The sequence below is a fragment of the Protopterus annectens genome, chromosome 1.part0 (genome assembly GCF_019279795.1).
Source record: "Protopterus annectens isolate FY-2018-M chromosome 1.part0, PAN1.0, whole genome shotgun sequence".
NCBI classification, from domain to species: domain Eukaryota; kingdom Metazoa; phylum Chordata; order Ceratodontiformes; family Protopteridae; genus Protopterus; species Protopterus annectens.
The window spans coordinates 1,742,069,854-1,742,085,898 of record NC_056725.1 but is presented as its reverse complement, the minus strand read 5'-3'; the positions used below and the strand labels follow the sequence as shown (position 1 = coordinate 1,742,085,898).

Genomic DNA, 16,045 nt, shown 5'->3' with positions numbered 1-16,045 from the left:
CCCTCCTTAGCTCTGGACTACTGATGTAAATGAGGTAGAATGCATGAAAGATACTGAACATGTAGAAGAAGTTTTAAAACCTTACGAGCACCTACCGGTAGTAGTTCAGTACCCTTTGTCAATTGAGACAGAGAAAGGAATCAAACATGTAATTTCTGCACTATTCCAACAAGGAGTAATTGTCCCAACTCAAAGCCCATGCAATACACATATTACCAATTAAGAAACCAGGAAAAAAAAACACTTACAGATTTGTACAAAATTTAAGAGCAGTTTAATGCAGTAGTAGTACCGACTTTCTGTGTAGTTCGTAACTCTGCCATAATACTAAATTCCATCCCGCTGACTATTGCTACCTTTTCAGTAATAGATATTTCTTAGTCTTTCTTGTCAGTCTGTATACACCCTGATAGTCAGTATCTGTTTACATTTACATATAGAGGAGAGCAGTATACATGGACAAGATTGCCACAGAATATGTAGAACTGCCTACTCTCTTCTCTTGGGAAATGGAAAAAAATAAAATAAAAATCAGACAAAATTGGGTTTCCATATTGCTCTATTTTAATACAGTATGTAGATGATTTGCTTTTAGCCTCAAGTTTTTATCAAAGTTGCACGCAAGATACTATTTTTATTTGTGTTCGAGGTCAATAAAGTAAAATTGAGCTATGGGAATCACAGATTCAGTACTTAAGGCATCTTATTTCAAAGGGCTGTAGACAAATTTTACCCTCACAAACTACTTCTATTCAAGCTGCACCATGCCCATAGCATTAAAACAACTACAGGCTTATTTAGGCTGACAGGTTACTGCCGACAGTGAATTTATAATTATGCAGAAGTAATACGACCATTATTAAAATTATTAAAGAAAGATACTCCTAAACTTTTGCCTTGTCAAGGACACCATGAGCAAGTTCAATTAAAGACTTTATTTTCACACCCTTCTGCACTTGGATTGCCAGATTATTCTAAAATATTTTTTCTGTTTTGTTATGAAAGGAATAAAGTAGCAATGCACCATCATGCCTGGATGCAGCTGTGTGATTTCACGGAGCCCTTTAAGGTGTCATTTGTTAACACCCCATTTGATGGTTCATCGCTGTTCGGACCATCTGTTAAGGACACCATGACCCAGTGCGAGCAAGAAGGAAAGACTTTGTCTACTGTAGGGATTAAGTTTTCTGTCCTCCAATGAACCTACTCTAGGAATCAAAGGGGTGCTACGAAAACTTGGTTTCGTAAGTCTCAAGGTTCCTTGCCTGACCAAAGCAGAGTTCTCCTCCAGAGGCAGAGGAGGAGCCTATAATGGGAAATGCTGCCCTAGAGGTATTTGGGGCCTGCAGAACCAGGGCTCTAGGGAATCTTTTCCTGACAAGCCTTTTCAGCACTCCTGAAGTGCTGCCCAACTATCCTACTGTGGAGGCAGTCAGGGGTAGTTTTTCTGTGCACTCAAGTGCCTAGGCCCAAATCATGTCAAACACTGGCTACTACATTCCCTTTTCCCTTCCTACTCCAAATGTACTGAAAACACTCCCCAACATTCCACCCAGTCAGAGGGAGTTGGCAGTGGCCAAAATTGCTGCTTTGCTGCAGAAAAAGTCAATCAAGAGGTACCAACTAATCAGAAAGGGTCCAGAACTTACTCCCATTTCTTTTTGGTGCCAAAGAAAACAAGGGACCTGTGGTCCGTTCTGGATCTAAGTAATCTCAATTTGTTTGTGAAGAAGACTAAGTTCAGATGGTGACGGTGCAGTCCATACTCCCTTTGCTGAGGTAGGATGATTGGATGTGCTCGGTGGATTTCAAGGATGCATCCTATCACATAAAAATGGACAAGCGCTTCAGAAGTCATCTGTGCTTCCATGTGGGAGCCAGTCATTTCCAGTTTCGAGCCCTGCCCTTTGATCTCACCACAGCCCCCCCCCCCCGGGTGTTTACCAAGTGCATGGCAGAAGTTGCATGGGTTTCAGGTATTCCCATATCTGGACGATTGGCTCCTGACTGCCCCCACTTAGTCAAGGTTTGTCAGGCCAGGGAGTACCTTTACCAGTTGTCTCATTTTGTAAGCATCACCATAAATATGGGGAAGTCACAGCCAATGCTGGTTCAGAACCTAGAGTTAATTTGGGTATATCTGAACATTTCTACTCAAATAGCTGCCTTGCCCTAACATTGCAGTGACACTTTGAAGTCCCAAGTTCAGCATAACCTGCTTTCTGCATGTCCTACAGCCATATTGATTCTACGGGTTCTGCGATCTATGACTGCTGCCATTCTTTTGGTTCTGCTAGCAAGTACTATATGCGCATTCTCCAATGGACACTGTTTGTTGAGTGGTCCATTCTACATCGTCCCCTGTCTGCTCCTATCAGGTTGACAAACATTTGGAAGCCCACCTAAGGTGGTGGATTCAAGTAGATCTGACTATAGGCAGACCATTCATTCATTCTTCCCTTACCCTCAGCCACTGTGACCACGGACGCTTCACATTTAGGGTGGGGGGGCATTTCCAGGGGGAGATGGTCCAAGGCACATGGACTCAGAGACCAGTCTGCATATCAACTTCTTGGAGATGAGAGCAGTTCTTCTGTTGTGCAAGCCTTTCAGGATGTCCTCCCTTCAGGGACTATTGCTATTCACACTGACAACAGGTGTGTTGTCTGGTACATCAACAAGCAAGGAGGAACCCATTCATACCCTCTCTGCAGAGAGACCATAATGGTCTTGGAATGGGTGATCTGTTCAAACCGCTTTCTTCTTGTAACACATGTAGTGAGGAAATCCAGCATGTTAGCGGACAGGCTCAACACGTGTATCCTAAAGCCTCACAAGTGGTCCCTCAAGCAGTCAGTGGCGAAAGCGATATTCGACCATCGGGGTCTTCCCTACTGCGACTTCTTTGCATCCCCTTACAACAACAAATGCAGCAGTAGTTTGTCAGATTCCCTCTTCACTGAGATCCCAGAGGGATTGGCCCCTGGAACTCCTCAATGCCTATCCTCCTCTTCCTTTGATCCCAAGATTTCTTCAGAAAGCCAAACGGTTGAAGAGCTTAGTAATCCTTATTGCCCCCCTTCTGGCCTCATCAGCCATGGTTCCCATTCTGGTCTCATCTCAGACATCCTACTTGGATGGTGGAATCCAAATCGGACCTCCTTTCTCACCCGATGTTAGGACACCCCCCCGATCTCCACACACTCAACTTGACCGCATAGTTTCTCTAGTTCCTGTGATTGCAAGAGGTCCCAGATTTTCTTCTCCGAGTAAAGCCATACTTTTGGCCTCTCAGAAACAATCTACTAAGAAGGTATACAACAGTAAGTGGAAGAGGTTTTCCGTTTGGGCAGTCAACAGTAACACTGATCCATTCTCATCTCCAATTCCCTCTATTCCACTATTCCTGGAATCTTTCTATAAGCAAGGTTCTAGTTTTCCTACCATTAAACTTCAGTTAGCGGCTATTTCCAACTTTCATTCAGGATTGCCTTCAGGATCTGTTGTTTCAGCTTGGTTATGTAAATCCTTCATGAAAAGGGTTTTTCTTTTGAGGCCTCCTATTAAAGATCGTATGCCTCCATGGGATCTCACTCTGGTTCTGCAAGCCTTAACCCGGAATCCCTTTGAGCTGATTAAGGATTGTGACTTGAAGTTTTTGTCTTGGAAATCCACTTTTCTTGTTACCATCACGTCAGCAAATAGTCTTCCGAGTTGCAAGCACTTTCTTCCAAACATCAACCAAGGCACTAATAAGGACCACCAGAACTGCAAATAGCACACAGATATGTTTATTCCACCACAGAGGCTCCAAACCACATAAACGCTGTTCCAAAAGTTACGTTTTCGACTTGAAAATGACTTCAGATAAAGAGCATGTACAAATGAACCTCTTAAATACCAACTTCAATTAAAAACCCTCCAATCAAAAAACATTCTTAAGTAATTGATTTAACAAAAATTTAAAAGCCATACACTATAAAGCCATACATTGTAAAACATAAAATTGTCTGAATATAAAAGTACACATACAAATCTCATTACTCGTTTATTCAAAATATATATAAATGTGTATACACAAATAAATGATTTGGTTTATTTAAATAATATATATTAAGTTCTTAAAACCATTAAAACTGACTAGACTAATGCTTTAACTTCACCTACTGGCTAAAAGGAATAGGACAATTTAAAGTGTAAAGTTTGTCTGCTCTTATTTTTAGTACTGGAGCTATTGACACAGTTTTGGCACCATTGGATTTATTTTATTTTTCCAAATATCCTTACATCATTTTCTACAAGGATAGGGTGTCTCTCCATACTGATTCTTCTTTCATGACAAAGCTGGCTACATCTTCCAATATTAACCAATGTATTCAATTACTGGTGTTCTTCCCAGCTACTGTAACAAAGGAGAATACCTTCTACATTCCTTGGATGTCCACAAGCAGCTTCGGTTCTACCTCCACAGGACAAAGCAGTTCAGGAATTCTGAACAGTTATTTGTTTCTTTTTCCCCTAATCATAGGGGTCAAGCTGATTGCAAAGTGGATTACTAACTGTATTGCCTTCTTTTATGAAAAGAATGGTTGGCATTTGCCAGGTCCTCCAAAAGCTCATTCGACAAGATCTGTTGCTGCGTCTGCTGCTTTTTTCTGCTAGGATCCCCATTGATGACATCTGTGCTGCAGCTACTTGGTCTATCACACCTTCGTGTCCCACTATAAATTGGGTGTCGTGTCCAGGAGCATTATGTCCTTTGGTGCTCTGGCATATCCTTCATTGAGGCAGCCCAAGAAATTATGTATTTAGGGAGTCTGACCCATATGTGAAGCAGAATGAGTAGGACAACATCAGATTTATACGTACCATAACTTGGTGTCTGTGTTATCCTCTTCTCATTCTGCTTCACCTTCCAGTCAACCATTCCCCTCCTTTTGGATATGCTTTTAAAGATCTAGATGGTCTTTGTTGGAACCCTGGTTCCAGGTTTAGCTCCTGGTTATCTTTCCTTTCTTCCTTGGGTTTGGGGACAGCAAACTCTATCTGAGGAGGTTTGGCAAGATGTAGAGGATTATGGGTAAGGGAGGAGTTTGAGCCTGGAAGTTCAAATCTGTGGGAGGTGGCCGAGCCAGATCCGAGGTTCAGATGCGAGACCCATACATGAAGCAAAATGAGAAGAGGACAACGCAGATACCACTTTATTGTAAATACATTACTAATAATTAAAGAGACTGCATTTAAAGGACTTGCATACGCGGAATTTGGTGATGGTGTTATTTCTGAATCAGGAATTATACCTGTTTATGGGGCAGTAAAATCAATATGGGAATTGAGAAAACTGTCTATGCCCATTACAGACATTAAGCAGTGGTACTTTTGAATCAGTAAGTCAGATTACAGTTGAAATGACTGCCATGCACAGTGCGATATTGCAAAACAGAATGGTACTTGACTTTTTACCCTTGCTTCCTAGGGTGGTGCTTATGCTCTCATCTAGATGAAGTGCTGCTTGTTTATCCTAGATAATACAGATGCCATTTTTAGTCACCTAGAAATTGTACAGAAGGTTGCAAAATTGTCTTGCGTGAAATAAGCAACAGTTCTCAGTGGACATGGTTAACCAACTTGTTTTTTCTGGTTGGGAAGGAAGTATTTTCATTTTTTTATGATCATGGCTATTATAATCATGCTTTTAGGAATAATTTTATTTATGTACAAAATGTTGATTATGAAAGTTTTAGAAGCCAAACAAAGTGAGCAGAATCATTGTCAGTGAACACAGTAGGAAGAAGTTATAGTGAAGAAAGCAATACAGAAAATGTGTTGCAAGATTTTAGTAGGCTGTATGACAAACATTTTGAGGGGAATGTATAACTGAACACTATTCAAACTTTTTATTCCATCAAGACATAGACATATTTTTATTTCTAATCAAAACCTGTTTGCAAAGCATCTGTTTAAGCATTGTGCATGCAAGTACAATAGGAAGTGAAAAAGTGTCCACCCATTTGAAAACTTCTTGATATTGTCCAGTAATAAAGAAATACGTGTGACATCAGGGATTGTGAAGACAGAAGTGTAAAATAAGGGAAAATGTTTATTGAATTTCTGTTTTCAAGATGGATTCCTCATAGTTTGTCTATTTTTGATGATATGTTGCATGACAACATGAAAAGTGCCAGCATAGCTAATGCCAGTGTAGAAAGTTCTAATATGGAACATGGAACCAATGCCCAATATGGAAAATCACAGATAAATGGTCGGCAGATTATTAGTTAGCAAAAATGATGCAAAGTTGTTCATTTTTAATTGGTCATTGACTATAATTTAGTAGATAAATATTATTAAGTTTAAAAGTTAAACAAATATAAAAGAAGTAATGTTCTTGTTTTCTGGGAGACAAGATCTTGATTGCTTTGTCTCTCATGTACATGCATTTTGTACAATAAATGAAATGTAGTCTCTGCTGAACTTGTGCTTTCTGAAGTCATCTTGTACCACAAAAGATGTAAACATTGGCATCCAGAATAACTTATTTTCAGAAGACAGTCTAGCCACTGGTTTGATGGAGTTACTACTCCACAAGAGGATGTGCCCTGGGCTAAGGTATCTATGGTGACATTTAAATACCCTGTAAGTGTGAACTACCATAAGTAAGTGCTGAAAAATTGCTAGCCCACTGGCACACATATCACTTCCCAGAAGATGGGATAGGAGAGCATGCCTTACTACATATATTTGAACTATAGTATAGCCTGATTTTTCAGCCTCACTGTGAGAGGCCCTGGCTTCACAGAGTTCCCCAGAGCTTATGGAACTAGAAGTACTACCCTCAGTTCTAAGAAACTGATGTGCATTTGCTTCTGAAAACTGTCCACATTTCCTGAGGCAGAACTGCCTTAAAATGAACTTACAGATCAGCCAGTGATACATATGTAGTGGGGATTGGATCAAAACTGTTTAACAAAGGGGGAACCCACCTTCTAGTTTCAAAAGCAAGGGGGCAGTGACATGGATCCAAGACCAGGAGAAAATCCATAAGGAACTGTGGTCTCTGCATTCACTGACTCTGTGGTATGCACTGGAGCACCTTCATATGGGGAGTTGTAGTAGGGGCAGTGAGCGCCATAGATGTCATCAACCCCAGCAGAAGCATATAGGCTATGACATCTTTGCACTACTGCCCCTGACAGTCAACTCTGCGTTCCCTCTCTTGGGGAAAAGAAGGTATGACACTGAAGTTTATTCATAACTTTTGTAGTGAGGTGAGGAAAGTACTTTGATTTAGAAACAAGGAGGATTTCTTCCGTTTTTTTAGTTGCCTCTTTGAGTATCAACATGTCAAAGACAAGGATAAGGCCACTGACAGTAAGCCATAAAGGGGTGGCCACCATCAACCCTTTGTTTAGGTTTAGAAGTACTAGCAGGCTATTTTGATAAAGGGCTTCTGTCAGCATCTTCAGCAATTGGGACTGTGAAAGCAGAGGAAAGACCAGAATGGAGAGTGGAGCATTATAAAGGATCAGGATTTATCATGCACTATTGCAAATAATAAATTAAAAAATATCAGCACAGGCAGAAAAACTTAGAAGATACACAGATAAATATAAAGGAAAAGTACAAAATAAGCAATTTATTGATGACCCAAAAATGTTTTATAGAGAATTGGGAAACAAGGTAAAAAGAATTGAAAGGCCACCAAAAAAAAAGAAGAAATAGATACATTTTGGAGAAGTATTTATGAAAATCCTGTGGAACACACCAAAGATGCTAAATGGATAGAAAAGTAAAAGAAAGAATAAGAAGTTTAAATGTAAAGGATATGAAATGGGATGAAGTAACGACTAGAGAGATTGAAACAAAGTTAAGAAAAGCCTCTAATTGGAAAACCCCAGGCCCAGCTGCAGTGCCTAACTTATGGCTAAAAGTATTAACATCTTTGCATGAAGATTTAGCCACAAGTAAGAACTGTTTTTATATGCAGACTCCAAACAGACACCAGCCTGGCTAACAACTGGAAAAGCAATGCTCCTACTTAACTGAATCTACAAGCTACCCAAAAAATTATAGATCAATAACGTGCCTTCCGATAACATATAAACTATACACTGGAATTGATGCCGACAGGGTTTATAGTTATTTAGAAGAAAGCTCAATAATGGTAATAGAACAAAAGGGTAATAAAAGAAAGTTATATGGAACAAAGGATCATTTGTTATTAAATAAAGTCATAGTGGAGAACTGTAAAAAGGGGAAGAATTTAAGCTTGGCATGGTTAGACTACAAAAAAGCATTTGACAGTATCCCAAATTCATGGATAAAAGAGTGCTTAAAAATCCATAAGATGCACCCTACACTGATAAACTACATCACAACGACCATGAAACGATGGAAAACCACTTTGCAGTTAAGCCACGATAAAAGACAAATTATTATTTCAGAGATATAAAAATTCAAAGGTGGATATTCCGGGTCTATGTTATATATTCAAAGTTTCAAAACTTCGAACCTGATATGTTTGCCAACATATGAGCAAAGTCTGAAACATCAAAAATATAATAAAACATTTTTAAAAAAATTACCTCAATGCTCAGTGCAGGGGGGCAAGCCCACCTGCACCCCCACACCCCCCTACTTAAATATACCAACTCTGAGATCGCACTTCAGTGCAGAAAAGGGAAGTTTTCCCATTCTGCGCCATACGGAACCATTGCTTTTCACCTTCAAATTTTTTAAAGTTCGATCATATGGTGTCAACCACATGACATTCGAACTTTAAAACGTTTGAATAATTAATAGGGACCCAGTATTCTGTCACCACTGCTATTCTGTCTTGCCCTTAACCCATTAAGCTGTCTGCTTAACAGATTAGGTCATGGCTATAATTTGGCTCCCAGAAAGCAACAAAATGTAAAGACTTCTTATCTTCTCTTTGTCAATGATTTAAAACTCTATAGCTTATTAGATGAGGAACTGAAAGCATAACTGCAAGTAGTCAAAACTTTTTCAGATGATGTAAGAATGCAACATACCCCTTAGAGTTGACCTAGTAGTCAGGGACTTAGGGACACACATAGGTAGTAATCTAGCCTTTGATCATCACATGTCTACAGTGGTGAGGAATAATTCTATGTTGCTCAACTTATAAACAAAGGTATGGCATCTAAGTCCAAGGAAGTCATTGTTTTACTGTATTTGGCATTCATCAGACCTATCGTTGAGTACAGTGCCCCCACTAACCAGGCATATCCAACAACTGGAACTCCCAAAGAGGTTCCTCACTAAAAGAATACAAGGTATAAGTAAAATGATCTATGCAGACCATCGTAAGGCCCAATCCCTGTATTCTATCTCCCACAGGCTTGTGAATGGAGATCTATGCCTGGTATACAGGGCATTGTCACACCCCACTCTGATGGACTTCCTGCATATCCACAAAACAAACAGCACCAGAATTACCTGTTCCAAAGACTTAAACCTTGCCTGTGTTATAAATAGGACCTGCTGTTGAGATAGGTATGTATCCCAGAGACTAACCTGTCAATGACGGTGCTCCCAATCCATGTGAATCAGAGTTCCTCCCTAACCCAATTCAAGTGCAACTTGGACAATTGGATGGGAAACCAGAAATTCATCCCTGGTTTGGTACCCATGTCTCTAATGGGCACAGGTAACCTGTAAATGGTTCATCTCCCAGGCCCACACTTATCAAGGGTAACAGAACTTGTAAGACGTTTGGGGTGCATACATAGGCTTAAAAAGGCCCTTGTGGTCCTTAGGTTCATAGGTGTTTAGAAGCCTATGTCATCTGGTCTTGATCAATGTGCAAAAGCAACCTTTAAAGCAGGAAAGAAATGTCAGTTTGGGACAAGAATGTGATCTAAAAGAACTTGAGCAAGGCAGAGTGGGTAAATATTTGGGACTGATGAAAGATCAATAATAAAACATGAAAAAATGTGAATAGAACTCATTAACATTGACATCTAGAAACAAAATTCAAGGTATAAACCAATTTGCTCTTCCTTTCCTAACTTAGTTTTGGAGTGACTTGACTGGCCTCAAAAAGGTGTTGGATAGATTAGACAGGTAAACAAGAAGGATGATTCATGCTCATCAAATTATTTATAAAAATCAGCACATACCATGATTATATATTCCCCATTTCGAAGGAGGTATGGGCCTCCTTGAAACTGATTACATATATAGGTCTACAATCTTGGGACTGTTCACATATCTGCTGACCTCACAAGAGCCAAACATACTGAAAGTTTTGAAGCATGAGGAGAATAAATCTAAAATGACTTCCCTTTTTAGTCTAGCAGAAGCATATCTGTGTCAGCCGGGAATGGAACTCAAACCACAAGTAGATAAATATCAGGCAGCAACTAAATGTGCCAAAAAACAAAAAAAAAGAATATAAGGTGAAGATCAGATGAGAAGGCAAGAAATGTGGAAAATACATAAATTTAGTTGCAGGTATAAAAAACTCCCGGAACAACCTCATGGTGATCAGAACAACCTCATGGTGATCAAGGTTGAACACAAGAGAATGGTTGAGAGGCAAACTCAAACCAAAGGATGAAAGGTTAATATTGGCGGCCCAAGATAGTGAACTACGTACTTGTTGGTTTACAGGGTCCGTTGAACATGTGGGAGAAACGGACAAATGCAGGTTTTGTAGAACAGAATTGGAAACAGTTGACACCTTGTTGCTGGTTGTGACGTACTAAAGGCAGAAGGACTGTATACTAAAAGGCATAATAATGTGGCAAGACTATTGCACTGGAGATTCTGCAAACATTACAATATTGAAGTAGCTAAAAAAACACTGGAAACATGAGCCACAAAGCATCATAGAAAATGATGGTCTACATCACATGGGATCACCCATTACCAACAGTTCAAAAGATGGATGCGAGAAATCCAGATAGAGTGGTCCACGAAAAGAAGACAAAAGTAGCATTGATCATTGAAATTGCTTCACCCAGTGACTACAGTGTCTTGCATACAGAGGGACACAAAGTCATAAAATATCAAGATTTGCAGGCAGAAATGAGAGCAATGTGGAAGAACCCAGACAGTTCCAATAGTAGTAGGAGCAATGGGTCTTATAAAAAAGAATCTAAAAACGTATTTAGATATGTTACCGATACATGTAACTCTGTATAAACTGCAGGAGGAGTCATTACTGGGAACATTGTGGAACATTGCGGGTGCTGCAAACAGCACTTTTGACTAACATCAAAGATTGAAACAATACTAATTTCATGAACTTTAATCATACTTTGACTTAGGAATGGACTCCATTCCCTTCATGGTATTAGAAACCCAATAAATTTGGAGAAATTAAAAAAAGAGAGTGACGCACCCTGTAGTGGAAATAAGTCCCCTTTGACAACATTTAGAAGCATCGTATGGGGTCACATACATTAATTATTCCTTCATGTTGACGGATAATAGTGTAAAACCGCAAATATAGGTTATTGTAGTTGATGTTGCTGAGTCGAGTTCCATATTAGCCAAATGCTTCTGCCAGCTTTCTTTGCATGATGAAAAGATCTCTATTCCCTTTTTGGTCTTGATTTCATCCCTGTCCCTCTTGCCTCTTACTTTCCACCATACAAGCTCATTCATTCGTTCATCTTGTGCTGCAGCATCCTGCCATAACCCTTTTAAGAGGTGAGTCCTCTATGTACAGTTAAGATGCCTCTTCTGCAGCTACCATTTGTAAGGTACCCTCTCTGCAAAGTGAGAAGTGGAGAAGGGGATGTCATACTGTGGTAATAATTAAACTTGAAAGGGGAAAACTGTCATGTTCCAAGAGGGCTGAGTGTACCCTCATGCATGTCACACAGTGATGTGATGATTATGCATCTGCTCCAGCACTCTTTTGCTGCTAGACTGTATCTCAATTGCATATCAGAAAACTACACATTATCCCAAAGAAGTAAGACTGACATTAGCTCCAACCCCCCCCATTGACATGCTCTGACCTTATAGCTTCCACGTTGCTGGTCTTTCTCATTTACACTACTTCCCCGGTCCTTAATGAGCACTACCTGTATATCCCCATTTGTAAGCGAAAACTTTGTGAGAGGAATACCTTAGAACTTCAAAGCATCTTGTCTTTGCGGATTGCAGACTGGGACAAGTCTGGAAACTGGTTTCTGATGGGCAGTCCTTTGCAGGTGATTTCTGGGGATGGTAGGCAACACTGCCAGATGCTTGGCGTGACACCTGTAAGTACATGGAGATTGTCTCCTCCCAAGGGCTTCAGCTGCTCTGCTGAATAAAGAACTGCAAAAGGAGAATTGTACACACCCTGCACATCTGACAAGGCTTTACACTCTGATGACTTTCAAAGAAAGCTTTTCATGAATGTGAGCTCCAGGATGGGCCTGATGGAGCTCCTAAAGAGAGAAGGAACATAACCAGGCTGTCTTCTGTAGGCATATGCCTACAGTTGCAGCTCTTGCCACAGTGTCAGTGGTAGCAGAGATGCAGTGGGCTGTATGAAATACCACTGATGAAGTTCTAGTGAGAGTTTTACCATGATGATAGCAAAAACATTCTAGCAAAAAGACACTGCGAGTTTGCCTAATCTGTTTTGAATACTTTGCTTGATCAGAACAGTTATGTCTCCCCCTTTGCCACTCCTTTCAAATATTTCTTGATCTCCGAGTCATAACGCCCAGAGATCATTAGCAAAGTTTGGTCAACTAAAGGTGTTAGGAACCAGGGCACCTGGGACAGATAATTGGGAGAAGGATAGATTCATAGTGGCAGAAAATTAATCTCTTGACTGATCTGTTCAAGGATTTTAACTCATTAACTGCTAAGAGAGTAGTCAGATGTTGGGGTCCATGGGCCTTGTGCCGAACCAAAGAAATGTAGAATCAGTCATAAGATGCTTAGAGCATCATTTCTTATAAAGGTTGTCAGCATTATTCCAGGGGAGAAAGTCTAGAATCTGGTCACTTTGAAATTGCTGAAGTGGAATTCCTAAGAACTTCTTTCAACAGGAGTTGATATAAAACTTCTCTTTCTTCTTCCCCGTCAGAAGTTCAAGGCGTGGCTGGCAGGTCCTTGCTAGACTTCATTGAACATAAGGTCTCACTGAAGGCGGAGTCATGTTAGGAGAGACACTATCAGATGACAACTCCTTATTACAGTACCTCATGGTAATGACTACAGCCAACTCATAGGGGTAAAAATATGAATTGCATTTAACTCTTAATATAGTATATTACTTTGTGCAATTGCATTACATTGAAAGGAAGCTTCTTTCATTTAAAAGGCCACCATTATATCAAGTGATTTTTCATCCTGCAGTGATGAGTGTTACTGGGGCTGGTTTTAAGCTTCACTGGCATGGACATGCCAATGTACATGACTATACTTTTGTAGTATATTAAGTGTGCATGATGCCTCTTTTAGTGTGGTATCAGGTAGAGGAAGTAAGTTATATACTTTTAACACGTAGAATGACTATATTTTATTATAAAGTTAATATAATATGTCCAAAAAACTGTATATTTACAGTAGTAATGTTTTAAGAAGGAAAATGTATTGTGTTTTGCTGCTTAGATGTCTGAAAAGGGTCTATATTAGATAAAAGAAAGTTTAAACGAACGTTGCAATGATCGAAAATCCAGGACCTCAATATGGTTTTTGTGACATCGTGGTACAGTGAAGATCGGAATATTTGCCCTTTCCTCACTGTAATGCGATCTTGAGTTGGAATATATATTTAGCGGGGGGTGCGAGTTTGAGGTTTGGGATTTTCGATCATTGCAGCGTTCGTTTAGATAAACTTTCATTTATCTAATATAGACCCTATGAAGGTATAGGAACTGTTCATTTTAAATCAGATACCTGATGACCTGGGAGAAGCAGAATAATTTCCTGCTGCTGCAGGAGTACATTGTTCAGATATAAAATGACACCATCACTTATCGTTGAAGAATAAAAGTAACAAAAGTAAAACAAAATCCTCCATGTACCCCCATGTGGAGTGGACTTTGCCCCACCACATGTTCATTACTTATATAGACTGACTGCACGGCTGCAGAGCTGCAGAAAAAGGGACAAACAACAATAAAATGAAAAGAATCACACTTCTATCTGTAGCAGTTAACTGCAAATAAGAGAATATTTTAACTCCAGCCACACTTCCAGAAAGCCATATCTCAAAATTCAGTTCCCAACTCCCCTAAACTAGTGAGCAAAGAGGCTACACACAATGAATGGAATTGCTGCAGATGTTACACTAACAGTAGCAGCAGTTGCTGCTACTGACATTTGATGGATGTGATGAGATAAGTAAGGATTTGACAGTAACGACTGTGGGGAATCAAAATGCTTCCTTTTAAACTGTTGGGTGGCTGTCTTGATTTCTTTTTCAGTGTGGCTGCTAGACTTAATGACTGTAACAGATTTTACCTCCTACTTGGCACGAAATGTAGTTCAGTGGGATGTAAAATGTTTTTGCTGAATTTTTTATTTTTCCTATTTGTTAACAGGGTATGCTCCTTTTTAGGGGACACAAGCACTTTCCTAGTGGCTTCTTTAGAGTCACACAGTTGGTAAATGGAGGTGGAAGGAATCAACACTCCTTATCCTTATTTACCTCAGAGGCTTTACTTCAGAAGAAAGTAGAATCGAGGGGGCCCCTGTCTGCAATCTTCCAGAGAGCTTGACCTGTGCCCTTTTTATAGTGGAGGTGCAGGAAAAAGTGTCATTTTGCTCAGGATTACGTAAATGAATTCCATTATGTGAAGAAGCATACCAGAAGAGTTGATGCCAGTGTATGAGAGGCCTGTAGCAGGCACATCTGAGCATCAAGTTCTACTTTTGAGCACAAACTCATCTCCAGTTCACCATTGAAAAGGTTCTAAAATCGACTGCTGAAATTGAAGATTCTGGCATGTGTGAGAAGGTTAGTAAGGATACTGATTAGTATGCTAGTCTCACTCCATAGGAAAGGCCCATTAGTCTGTCCTTGCACTGTGTACCCTCCATATATGCGAAGATGCCTTAGGCTTCTCTTAGCTGCACCTTTAAATCAATAGGTTGAAATAGGTTTCAAAGGTTTGGCGGAGGCTTAAGCAGAAGGTATAGCTTCAGTAATGGTTTTTGTTAATGATTTGATGATCACAGGAAGACTAGGATGGTTTATTATTTTTTTTAAGGCATTGAATGAATACGTCATTCTGTGAAAAAATGGAATGATATATGGACTGCAGAAGTGTCTGGAATGAACTGAGGTGTCTGGGACTAGGTGCTGTTGTAGCTGGAACAGGGATATCCAGGCATGTTTTAAGGAGTTGCTTTGTCCCAAGTGCTGGAGGTCAAGATCAGAAGTCTGAACTGTCTTCTGACAGGGAACTTGGAGTATCCAGAGGTCTATTCATTGTGAATGGCCTGCTAGAATACAGTACCCTACTCCAAATTTGGGAGTAAAATAAAACTGAGTGAACAGTTTGCAGCTGTTGGTGATTACTTTTTGTTTGGGAGACACCGGCCACAGTTTTTGAACAAAGCTTATAGCCGAGATTATAAAACATTAGGTTAGTGCTAGTGTTGTAGGCCTCACTTCACAGCCATGTTCAGTGATAGTCTCAACTAAAATTGTATTGAACCTTCCAAGACTTCATGTGAGCCAGTTTGCGTTGCATTTGGATGTTTGCAATGAGCAGTAAAAACTCAGATCTAACTAGAAAGAGGGTACATTTAATAATACACCTCTGGTGTACTTAATTAATGCTAGCCTGGACCAATAGAAAGAAAATGACCAAAACTGGACATGTTATCATGCTTAATAGAAAAAGCTTACTTTTCTGTGAATATTTCAAAATGATTGAATTGTCAACCTGAGATTTATACCATACAAGACAGCACCTGACTTTTGATAATTATTTACTTGTAGAGTTCACAGTGATTCTTCTTAGTGCCATTTATGAACAAAGCATGTTTAACTGCTACACCGTCTGTGAGCTGTGTAATTTCAGTGCTCAAGCCATGTGTATGTGAAGGTATCCTG

The 16,045-nt window shown here is 39.8% G+C and overlaps 1 protein-coding gene across 1 annotated transcript in view; it reads left to right on the top strand.

Annotated features, from left to right (window-relative positions):
- Positions 1 to 16,045, top strand: part of PPIL4 (peptidylprolyl isomerase like 4) — a 614,262-nt gene that overhangs the window by 124,655 nt on the left and 473,562 nt on the right. The gene's annotated exons all lie outside the window — the stretch shown is intronic.